This window comes from Cuculus canorus, chromosome 2 (assembly GCF_017976375.1).
Source record: "Cuculus canorus isolate bCucCan1 chromosome 2, bCucCan1.pri, whole genome shotgun sequence".
NCBI lineage: Eukaryota > Metazoa > Chordata > Aves > Cuculiformes > Cuculidae > Cuculus > Cuculus canorus.
The window spans coordinates 133,731,577-133,744,047 of record NC_071402.1 but is presented as its reverse complement, the minus strand read 5'-3'; the positions used below and the strand labels follow the sequence as shown (position 1 = coordinate 133,744,047).

General features: G+C 39.1%; 1 long non-coding RNA gene across 1 annotated transcript; it reads right to left on the bottom strand.

Moving 5' to 3' along the window:
* Positions 1-2,761: 2,761 nt before the first annotated feature.
* On the bottom strand, positions 2,762-11,456 carry LOC128851104 (uncharacterized). Its single transcript, XR_008448361.1, has 3 exons — positions 11,402-11,456; positions 8,390-8,451; positions 2,762-2,851 (listed from the first exon to the last, which is right to left on the bottom strand). It is a non-coding gene; the product is annotated as an uncharacterized LOC128851104 (long non-coding RNA).
* Between the last annotated feature and the right edge of the window lie 1,015 nt (positions 11,457-12,471).

The following is a 12,471-nucleotide window of genomic DNA, read 5'->3' as shown; positions in this document are numbered from 1 at the left end:
AAACAAATCCAAAATGATATTAATTATTTTCAGTTTTTATTTCTGAAGTTTTACAGAAGAGAGAGCATCCTCCTCTTTCTGACAGTGACAATTATTGAGCTAAGCAATGGGAAATCAGTATCTCTAGAGGAAGATTTACTGCCTTGATTCTGACCTCTTTTACACATTTGCTTCTCCACAACTGTGTCAAAGTGTTTGTTCTGCCTTGATGAATTACTTGATGGCTTTAGTTTTCACCTGAAGGTTGAATATCATAACTAAGTTTCAGTGGACAGATTCACACGTGGTTTCTGCCTGCTTTTGCTCACACAAGCAAGGCTGCCTAACCTTCCTCCCAGAGAACAGCAAAGAAATTCAAAGACAAGTGCTGATACAAGAGTATGTTTAAAGCAGCTACAGATGCAACGGCATAGCACTTCAAAATTGCAAGCTCTGCAGACTGAAGACCCAGGAAGAAACCTGAGCTTTTCCTCAAATATTATCCAGCACAATTGTTTGGTAATCCTGGCTCTGTCAGTAGTTTTCCTGGAAAGTAATTTGGCTTAGAATTCAAGTTATCACTTCAGAGAGCAAAATTGGCTCCTTCTAGTGTTTAATCTATGGCAACAGATGTTTTACTTTACATTAAGGATCTTAAAAGGAAAATTTCAATTTTCAATAAAAATCTTGCAGTTTTTAACACGAGTGAGGAGGACAGGCAGTACTTCAGGAAACATTCACTAGGGAACGCAGACCTATCAAAACCATGAGGCAGTTGTAACTATGAGAAAGGAATATGACAAAAAAAACCCCCAGCTATCTGATGTTACTGTCTCTATATTATTAACAGCACAATGGTTGTCAAGGGAAATAAAACTCTAATCCCAAAAGGTGGGTGTAGTTTAAAACAAATAAATTTCCAGCAGACACAACCATGGCTGTCCAGGAGCTACGACCTTTAGCAATCATCCACTACTATATCAAATACTTAAAGATGTACTAAAAAGACCTCAGACCATGATAACTCCCAGCTTTGAAAAACATGCAGATTCCCTGCATTAGAAGTTTATAATGTCTGGCTTCACTGCTGGAGATACCAGGATATTCCAAGGACACAATTATGAGTAATCATTGTACTTTCCACAGTGAAAGAGAAAACAGACCTGTGTGGCCTGTTACATCATTGAGCAGTTGTCAAAACCACAGCAGATATTTGTTTAAACAAAGATATTTGTTTTAACAAAGATATTTGTTTAAACTAAGGAGACAAGGGTTTTTTTATACTTTCTAGAAATCAACTTGCATTTAAAAATTACATAAAATACTTGTTTCCTTGCATCAGCCACTGCATACAAACCCCCTTATCTAAAATTTAGTAAAGAGTTTGGAAAAACTCATACAGGCTCCAGTGAATTTTGGATCTTGGCTAGCCTGCTATGCAAGTGATAAGAATTGTACTGAACAAAGTAAAATCAGAGTGAAAAAGGCAATAACGAATACAAAGTTCTTATTTTTTCATCATGAATTTATCAATAAACAATCCTGACTCACTTACTGGTCTATTAAAAAATGTCAAATTAACTAGGAAAATCTGAAGAAGGGAGATCAGTGTAGTGAAATCTGTTCAAACAAGCTGTGCCTTACAGCAAGCCACTTATATTGCCCTCATGCTAAGTTTGCACATTATTATGGTTTTAAACCAATATAAGAGATATGAGCACCCCACAATCCTGTCCTTTCTGTCTCTCTGTGGTTGCATTGTTACTCCAGGTGTACCCTGAGCTTATTGCATTCCCTTCTTCCTTCCTCCTCCATGCACAAACAAGCCCAAACCACATCCTAGCCCTTTGCGATGTCCTGGTGTCAGGCTGATGGGTACATTGTATGTAGAATATCATCACAAACTTGTGTGTGTGAGCGCGCACATTTTCAAGGAGGAAGAAAAGTGGGGATGAAATCACTTCAGAGTGATAGGATGTACATTACTGATTTCTCTGTGCTATAAACTATCACTAAGTAGAAGTTAACTGACATATTATAAAAACAGCAACTACTTTATTCTTAAAGTAAAAATGAGGCGATAGTGAATTTTCAAATGATTTTAAAATCTTCAAGGTTAGCTTTACTCTTGCTGAATCCACTTATTTCAGTCAGCAGGACAAGTCCTACTCATTTAGGTACATTTTACCCACAGAGAAAATGAGTTGAATGTAGCTCTATACATCTCCTACATGACATTTCATTTGAAGCAGTATCTACAGGCCAGCTGTTCACTTGGAAGTGACATACAAACATTTATCTCCAAAAAAATGATCTAGTTTAGCATTTAACTCCCTGGAACTATACGTAGAATCATAGATATATTCCTGCAGGGAATTACTGCTACATACAGAAAACCTTAACTCTGAGAAACCAAATGCATAGTAAAGTTAAAAAAAAAAAAAAAAGAAAATAAAACAAAAAATTTCATAGTGATCAATTTCACTGGAAGGGCCAAAACACAGCAGAAATGTAATAATTTTTTTGTTGTTGTCTTTTTTTTCTTTTAACAAATGGCTTCAGGAGGCACTAACATGCACTGAGTTCAGCATCCTATTAAAAGGCCTCCAAACACTCTGTCAATTATTAGTACTTTTCAGTCCTTATTTCTAAAATTCAGTCATCTTTGTTGCTACAACAAGGAATTTTAACTTCCTTAACTTATATCCTTTTAATTTTGACAGAAATGTGCACTAGAAATTTTCCCGTCTCTGGTCTCCAGCAAACACACATCAGATAATCACCTTTGGTCCAGCAGGTCCGATAACAGATGATCCAGCAACACCAGATTGTCCCCTTTCTCCAGGTTCACTCTGTTACAAAGTAGTATAATCTAGATTTAAACAGACATTTTCATTTCTCCACAAGTAGCAAAAAGGTTTTTTCAATACTTTATGTTATAAAAATGTCTGCAATATAGATCTATCTACAAAATAGACAATATTTGGGAAAAAAAAAGCATAAATCAACTTACCATTCCTGAGAAACCTGGTCCAGGTTTCATGTTTTCAATAAATACTGGTTGAACTGTGTATTCGACTTTTTAACTTTAATTATTTTTTTTGTGTGGCTTAAAAGGCAATGGAACAGCCAGAATATTCGTATTATTTAATTTTCTTATCATTTAGAGTGACACTTAATCACAAAATTTTATAGTAGAAAATTAATGTTTCACAGTAAAAATTTCACAAATGCTCATAGTTAGAATCACATGAACAACTTTAATTTAGCTTCTCAGTGCTCAAACATAACCATAAGGTCTGTAATTATGTATCTACCTACTTTTTTTTCTCCTTTGGACTTTTGTTTCATTCAGGATAGAGGATGGACATATCTTTGCTTTTCCTTTGTTCTGTTAAGTCTTCAAGTGTCAGAAATTTGTACATTACATAAATTCCATACATTATTTTATAAAATACAAAGTGAAGGGTTACCCTGGAGGAACAAGGTTTTTTTCTCCAGGGTCACTCTGATGAAAATAAAACTTTTTTTTCTACCACAGCAAAGATTCATTCACAACTGTGAGATACATAAAAAACCCAAAACCACAATGATAACGACACCCATAATTAGAAAGATATTTAGATGCTCCACTGCAACTGAAAACTCCTAAATGTCCTAAATTTAACCAGCTGAGAGATAAAAGCTCTCTATTTGCTAATACACCTTTTCACGCTTTTCATTTCATATTTAGATATCTAATAATCACCTAACAGGGCAGAAAATAATCTAACAGGGCAGAAAATCAACCCCCTCTTTGCCCACACCACCTCAAGTGTTGCTCCACAACAGATTTGAGGCTCTCAATGTGGAGGACAGACCAGAGGAAAACAAGGGGGAAGATACACTCACATCAGAGCAGGGTCAGAGACCAAAATGGCATAAACGCTCCATTGCACGACTGCCACAAGGACCGATAGGAGAGTCATAGTTGTAGGAGACTCTCTATTGAAGGGGACAGAGGGTCCAATAAGTCGAGCAGATCCCACTCACAGAGAAGTCTGCTGCCTCCCAGGAGCCGAGGTAAGGGACATGGCCAAGAAACTTCCCAACCTGGTGAGAACTACTGACTGTTACCCATTACTGCTGCTCCATGTGGGAGGGGATAAAGCAGCAGTGAGAAGCCCAACGGGGATTTTAAGAAAAAGAGATTTTAAGGTGTTGGGACGACTACTGAAGGAATCTGGGACATAGATGATTTTTTCCTCCCTCCTTCCAATTACAGGTGGTGACATAGCACAGCTCAGATGGGTCCAGTCTATTAATACATGGCTCCGTGACTGGTGTGACAACAATAACTTTGGGTTTTTTGATAATAGGATGGCCTACATGGCACCGGGGTTACAGGCTTCAGATGAGAGCCACCTTTCTCAGAGGAAGAGGAGGGTCTTTGCCCAGGAGCTTGCAGGGCTTGTAGATAGGGCTTTAAACTAGATATGAAGCGGGAGGGGGATAACATCAAGCTAGCCAGCTGCTAGGCAGCTCAGCTGAAGTGCTTTTACAATAATGCACGAAGCTTGAGCAACAAGCAGGATGAGCTGGAAGCTACTGTGCTGCTAGAAAGCTATGATCTAGCTGCCATCACAAAAACGTGGCAGGATGAATCCGATGACTAGAATGTGGCTATCAATGGCTACAGGATGTTCAGCAGGGACAGACTGGGAAGGAGGTGTGGAGGTGTTGCCCTCTATCTCAGGAAAGGGATAGAATGTGAAGAACTGTTGTTGAAGAGTAGTCATGAACAGGTTGAAAGCTTGTGGGTCAAAATTAAAGACAGAAGAACCAATAGGAACCTTGTGTTTGGTGTATACTACAGGCCATCCGATCAAGGAGAAACAACTGATGAAGTCTCCTTCCTCCAGCTACAGGAGGCTTCACGCTCGCAAGCTCCCATCCTACCCGGGGACTTCAACCACCCTGACATATGCTGGAAAAGTAGCACAGCAAGTTGTAGGCAATCCAGGAGACCCCTGGAGTGCATTAAGAATAATTTTTTAGTCCAGATTTTTAGACATCCCCACCCGAGGAGAAGCAATACTGGACCTTATAGTCACCAATACAAGTGAACTCATCAGTGACATTAGGATCGGAGGCAGCCTGGGCTGCAGTGATCATGCACTGGTGGAGTTCAAGGTCCAGAGGGATATGGGACAGGTGAGGACTATAGTCAGGACACTAAATTTCAGCAAAGCAGACTTCCAGCTCTTCAAGGAATTACTTGGTAGGACTCCCTGGGACATGGTCCTCTGAGACAAGGGAGCGGAACAGAGCTGGAAAATATTTAAGGAAGGTTTCCATAAAGCACAAGAGCGTTCAGTCCCCATATGTAGAAAATCATGCAGGAAAGGGAAGAGACCGGCATGACCGAGTCAAGACCTGCTGGTTAAACTGAAAAAGAAGAAGGAACTGCACAGGCGGTGCAAGCAGGGACAGGGAACCTGGGATGTGTATAGAGACGCTGCCCGATTGTGTAGGGATGAAGTCAAGAAGGCCAAGGCGCAGCTGGAGCTGAACTTGGGAAGAGAAGTAAAGACCAACAAGAAGGGCTTTTACAGGTAAATCAATCAAAAGAGGAATATCAAAGAGAACGTACCCCCACTGATGACTGGAAATGGGGATCACGTATGAACAGATGAGGAGAAGGCTGAGGTGCTTAATAACTTTTTTGCTCAGTCTTCCCTGATAATGGTTCTCCTCACCCCTCCTGGGTCATGGGACAGCAAGATGGTGACCAGGGGAGTAGATCCCATCCCACAGTAGAGGAGGATCACGTTCCCCAAGACCTGAGGAACCTGAATATACATAAGTCCACGGGACCTGAGGAGATGCATCCCAGGGTCCTGAGAGAATTGGCAGATGTGATTGCCAAGCCACTCTCCATGATATTTGAAAAGTCCTGGCAGTCAGAAGTCCCTGGTGACTGGAAAAAGGGGAACGTTGTGCCCATTTTTAAAATGGGTAGAAAAGACAATCCTGAGGTTGGAGCTAGATGATTTTTAAGGTCTCTTCCAACCCTAACTATTCTATGATTCTATGATTCTACAATTCTAACTTGTCTTAGCTCCTTTTCTCTCCCCATCACCCCACCAAGATAGTTTGCCTCCTTCTAACTTTAACGAAAATTCTGTACTGTATTTTTTGGAAATTTCTACTTCCCAATTAACTTTAGCGTCTGTATTTATAGGCTGATTTTGCTGCACTTGTTCAGGCTAAGGGACACATCACTCTCTCTTACATAATTTTAAATCATCAGTTAAAATATAATTGCTACTTAGTTATAATGCATGAAAATATAGGCCAGAATTTGAACTCTTACAAAACAGGACCTTCTAAAGTTTGTATTATTTCTCCAGTGTGCATGTCAAGCCATGCCTTTTGCCTACATCTCCTTTGTCAGTGAGTCCTTCTGGGCCTCTTGGACCTTGATCTCCCTTTTCCCCCTTACAGAGATTAGATGGTTAATTAATTTTCACGTAGGTAATTTTATTGCATCAATAGACTTATGAGAAACAATGGTTGTATAAACACTTTTCCCAAAAGTGTCAGTAAATATCTGGTTAATTCTTTTCCCTGTAAAAATATTCTGGCTTCTTAAACTCCTTCCACCCTCCTACATTCATATTCTTTATTTTCACAAACATTTGCAATAGTGCCATTTGTAATTGCAATGGTCTTTTGTACAGAGAATTGCATGTATATACTCATTTAAGGAAGAGAAATGCTTGCAAAGTTATCAGAAAAGGTCTTGGTTGATCAATTCTAAGAAAAACAACTTAGCTAAGAGGCAGTAATTTTAGGGAACTCCATAGCCAAAGGCAAATCCAGGCTGCAAATATTTGCCAGAAACACTACTCCAAATAATTCACAAATAATCCACATAAACCATTCTATTAAGGAGTATGATCTAAAACATTTTTATGCATTACGTAAGTCAGATTAATATATCAGAATGCCTGTAGGAAATTCAGAAAGTGAAAAGTATGTGAAAATGAAGTTTAAAAACCCATTTCTGATTTGAGCCATTGATGGAAGTGGCATTACAGAGCTTGCTGCTGATAGGTATCAGTCTGGATCCCACTTCTGTAATATCACACCTGCAAATAACTGCTGTGGCACCACTGTGCCACTCACTGTAGGCGTCAAGCTGAGATCTGCACTGTCTTGAATACCCAAGGTAGCTGCTCAGTACTAATATTTGCACTTACAATGAATTACGACAGTGAAGGTGACAGCCCCAAGTTGATCAAAAGAATAAAGGCAGTATGTAAGAGAAAAAAAAACCCACAGCATTCCCAAATACAAAAGCCACCTATAATTTTAACCCTACATCTACTTTTAATTCTGATGGTTCATTTCTGATACACAGGGATCTTCATTTTTGAGCACTTGTATAACAACTTATTTCAATTTTTTAAAAGTAATTAAGTAGCAACAGAAATGCTACATATTTTTCCAGTCTTACTTCCTCAGGCTGTAGATTGTCAAAATGATATTTGCACTGCCCTTGCAGATGGAAAAAAATGTGAAGCTGCATTCTAAATAGATGTTTATTACAGCTATTCAGATATTTTCTGATTAAAGACTTGCAGTCAAAAAAATGCTGATTTGCTTATTCTGAATCATGTTCAGTTCATCAGTTCTACATATTGGCCAGCTGCTACCCTTATTTAAGAGTTGCACAGTAGCAGAGTTTGGAGGTGCCTGGATTCTCAGCAGCAATTCAACAATCAGCCAAAGTACTGAGTTTTGCTCACTCAGCAGCTTACGCTATTTGGAAGGAGTAAAATTAAAAGCCTCCTTTTAACTTACTCACAATTGACAACTTTGAGCACTCTGCTTTGCACGCCTCTAAATTCCTTCCCGCCATTTTGAATTTACACTTCTTTTCTCCCAATGTGGCAGAGTTTTTCTTAAAACCTCAGGCTTTCCGTTGGACACAAGCATCCCTGTTTTCAGCTGTTTGTGGCAGTTTCTGTGCAGGGCTGATAGGTTTCAGCCACAGCTCACCACCACGCTGCATGCCCTTAGTCACATCAATTTGAGCATGACTCCTTGGTGACAGAAAAAACTCTAAACAGGCTGTAAGGGACAGGCTACAGACACAAGCTCTCTGTACCCCAAGAAGATAATGAAATTTAATATTCATAGGAGTCAGTAGCCCAATAAAGACATTGCAGCTAAATCAGTTGCAGATTCAGAAGTTAGTAAATGGTGTTGGAAACACCTCAACTAGCCCAGTCCCTTTTCCCTGGCAAAAGTATTGGCACACGCCCTCCTCCAGGATGGAGTCCTTGCCACTGCATATTTGCAAAAAATGGTTTGTTCTTCTTTCATCTACACCTTTTACATCTGGTAAAATATATTTACTTACCTTTTTCCCTGACTTCCCAGGACCTCCCTGCACCCCTCTCTCTCCTGGGACTCCTGGCAGACCTATATCTCCGTTAAAGAAAAATAAATAATTATATCTCCATACTTCAATAAATTCTTTATTTTGTAAAATGGATCTAACAGTGTTAAGATATTTATTAATGATACAAAATATTTTTTTTTCAAGTTAAGGTTGTTATTCCCAGTATGTTAAATATTCTATAAAGCCAGTAATTTTTTTCTACTCATACAAGCTAAATTAAGTATTTTTAATTTCTTTTCAGGCTCCCTACCTACTTTTTAAAGCTTGACTTTATTTTAAATAAATTTACATTTATTTAGTGAGTAAAAATATAGAATCAAAGAATCACTAGGTTGGAAGGGACCCACTGGGTCATCGAGTCCAACCATTCCTAACACTCCCTAAACCATACCCCTCAGCACCTCATCCACCCGTCCCTTAAACACCTCCAGGGATGGTGACTCAACTTCCTCCCTGGGCAGCCTTTGCCAGTGCCCGATGACCCTTTCCATGAAAAATTTTTTCCTGATGTCCAGCCTGAACCTCCCCTGGCAGAGCTTGAGGCCATTCCCCCTTGTCCCATCCCTTGTCACTTGGGAGAAGAGGCCAGCACCCTACTCTCTACAATCTCCTTTCAGACAGTTGTAGAGAGCAATAAGGTCTCCCCTCAGCCTCCTCTTCTCCAGGTTCAACAACCCCAGCTGTTTGATTGAATGAATATGATTGAATGCTGTTTGTTATTCTGTGCACAAGAGCAATATGATATGAATGGAATTTACTTGCAACATCAAACATCTGAGACTTAAGGAATGGTCAGACAAAAATGCCTAAATGAGAGACTAACACTCGCTGGTTGTAAAACCGATCTAGGCATCGCTTTTAAGACTTGCCATAAAGAGCTGAAACTATCCATAGGAACTAGTCCTGCCAAGCACTTCTATGATGCTGGGAGAAATCACCAAAACCAAGATGTTTATGTCATCTTACCCAAGATTTTGGAATCCCTACTTAAATCATTAAGGGCATAGTACACAGTCAAATGGCAGCTGAAGTCAAAGCTTAAAGTGCTTAACAACTCTTCTAACATGTAGGTGGTATGACCAGTGCTGTCACACAGACTATTTTTTTTCAAATCACTGGAGAGGAGCAGAGGTAGTAACATCTCTAACAAGCCTTGGAAATAACTCACTAGCTTAGAAAAGATGGGAGAAAACTCTGTTCCAGTTATGATTGTAGTAATAATTTTAGGAGAGAGGGTGGGAGCTAGCACAGTACTTTTGAGTTTAAAAACTGAAACTGTGAAGTTAAGTGAATATCTGTCACTGAAATTCCTTCTTATATTGATCATAGTCAATTTATATCAAAAACCTTCTATTTAGTTTAACAGCAACTAGTGAAAGAATTAGACGACCTTGTAAGAAGCAGTTAAAAATACTCTCGGTTTAAGTCCTTTTATGCCAATTCCTCAAAGTCGTGGTTCTCCTTTTTGTCCAGGTTCACCTGGTTGACCCTGGTAACATAAAGTCTTTTGTTTAACAGAGGAACACAATTTAGCTTCATTTATTACTTGCACTGTTTCACTAACTGCTTGACACATAGAAGTGGACTTGATGGTCCTTGCAGGTCCCTTTCAACTTGAGATCATCTATGATTCTCTGATTCTAAGTGGTCAAGTTTTCAGCCAAGCAGTTTTCAACTAGAAAACTCTGTTCTTTAAAAATCTCAGTAACTTGTAGGACTGCATCTTTTTTATTTAACCTTGCAGCAGGCAGAAATTCTAAGTGAATCATTCCAAATTTCTCCTTTTAGTATTAATACATTTTATTTTTTTTACTTTATACCACCATATGAAAAACTCCTTGGTCACTGAATGGAAGGGGAGTCCAAATAAAGAAAAATCAGAACTTCCGTTTAAGAGAAAGTTTTATCCTCATGATTCAATACAAGAATATGGGGAGGTCATGTGGCACAGACTCATGAAGTTGTCAAGGATGTGTGACATCAGTCCCTAGAAAATAAAAACTGTTGCCAAACCCTTACTGTCCTAGACATCGCGCATTTTTCCTATACAGACATGGGAATAAGATGTCTCATTCCTGCACACATAACCAGTCTTCCTCTAACTAAAGTCTTGAGCAAGATGGTTGGGCAGGTGCTCGCCCAGCACTTCTCTCACGGAAAGGCCAAACCAGACCACCCCACCCAGGCTGCCCGAAGATTTGGAGAACCATTTGACTGGACAGTGAGATAAGTAAGTTCATGTAAAACTTCCCACATCCACGAAGAACATCCTGCTAAGCAAGCTGTCAATGACTTCAGATGGGAGTGCTCCTCTCACTGAAGCCAAGTGTGGGGCAACTAGGGGAGCCGGATTTGTGGGGACAAGAGGAAAGGAAAACAACTGGGAGGAGGAGAGGGACTATGGCACTAAATCACGAGAAGGAAGATCTAGAATCATCGCCTCTGCTCTATACGACACCTGGGCACGTTGTATCAGCCTGTCTCTAGGGATGCATATGATACAGGCTGGAATCTCATCAGACTAAGGGAATTAAAATTGTTCTGGATCCCTCTTTGGGAGACTGGGCACAAAAAATTGGAAAAGACGGAGTGTTCCTTTGCCTCTTCCAGGTCCATTTGGCTATATAACTCAAAGGGGTTTTTAGTTTTTTAAAAATATTTAAATAAAATTTAAAATATTTTAAATGCAGCATCTCTGAAATGTAGGATGAAAAAAATCCATTTCTTCCCCCACAATCCCAAATGCATAGAAGACAGTCCTCAGTGCTCTCAGTTAACATTAACAGGCTCAGCCACTCGTACAGATGAGTGCAGCCTATGAAGCTGCATGGAATGGTGTAGGATAGTTCCTCAGGTTCTAGGTAAAACACATCTTTGTATTGCAGTGATATTGTGTGAACAATTAATCATCAATTTAACTACAGATACTATTAATTATAGATATAATTAGAAAAATACTCTGTGTCTCACCTCGTCACCTTTGATTTGTTGACCTGGCAGTCCAGGAGGACCAGCTATGCCTTCCGAACCTTTTTCACCCTAGAAATAGCTGACAGTTTTGTAACTGTGCTTGGGAGTTTATAAAGAACATCATCCCAGAAAAACTGGTCATCACAACATGGATAATGTGGAAAAAAAGTATTCCTTCACAAACAAACAAGAAAAATAGTCAATGGAACTATTAGCATTAGAGAGAAGTGACTCAGTTACAATTCATAACAAGCTTCATCTGCATTCATTGTGTTGTTGAACACAGGACTTCAAAAGGAGAAATGAAATACTGGGAAGAAGGAAGCTCCATTTGGAAAATGTGATAATATGTCCAAAAGTCAGAGAGAGCAGCTCAGAACCTGGGCAAAGGACACAACTACCATCTTTTCCATAAAAGGAAGAAAAATCTGTTTTGGTTAGTTGTACAAGGCTCTAGAGATTCTTGAAGCCACCTGAGACTCATACAACCCATCTTCCATTTTCCCAAAAAGATAAGACAATGAAATAGTTTCTGAATGCTTTCTTCCAATACAGAACATAAAGAGCTAAATTGACTTTCAGAAGACAATTTATCTCATTAATGATTCCAAAATAAGGTATTTTATTAAACTTATTTATCATATGAATGTTTTAATTAAGAGAATCATTAACTCACTACTGTTAGAGGGACCGTACAATTTTTTTATAATTATCTTGATAAGGTTTCTGAAATCAGAGGGATATTCAGAGAGCACAGTGATTTAGAAGACTAAAACCCATCTGCTGACATTTTATACCTGTGGAATGATCAGTGACCTTAAATAACTTAGGCACTACTGCAAATTTGGCCCACAACTTTAAAAAAAATAAATTTCTATAGAACTACCTTTTGGCCTTGAATGCCCTCTCCTGGTCAACCTTTCTCACCTGGCAGACCTTGAGGACCAGGTTATCCCTGTAAGAAAAGAAAAGTATATCCAGACTATATCAGCAGTTCTACTTTTTGTTGACATTTTGTCTAAATTGCTAGCATAGGTTCTGGCAGCTCTTATGACACTGGCAAGTAAAAA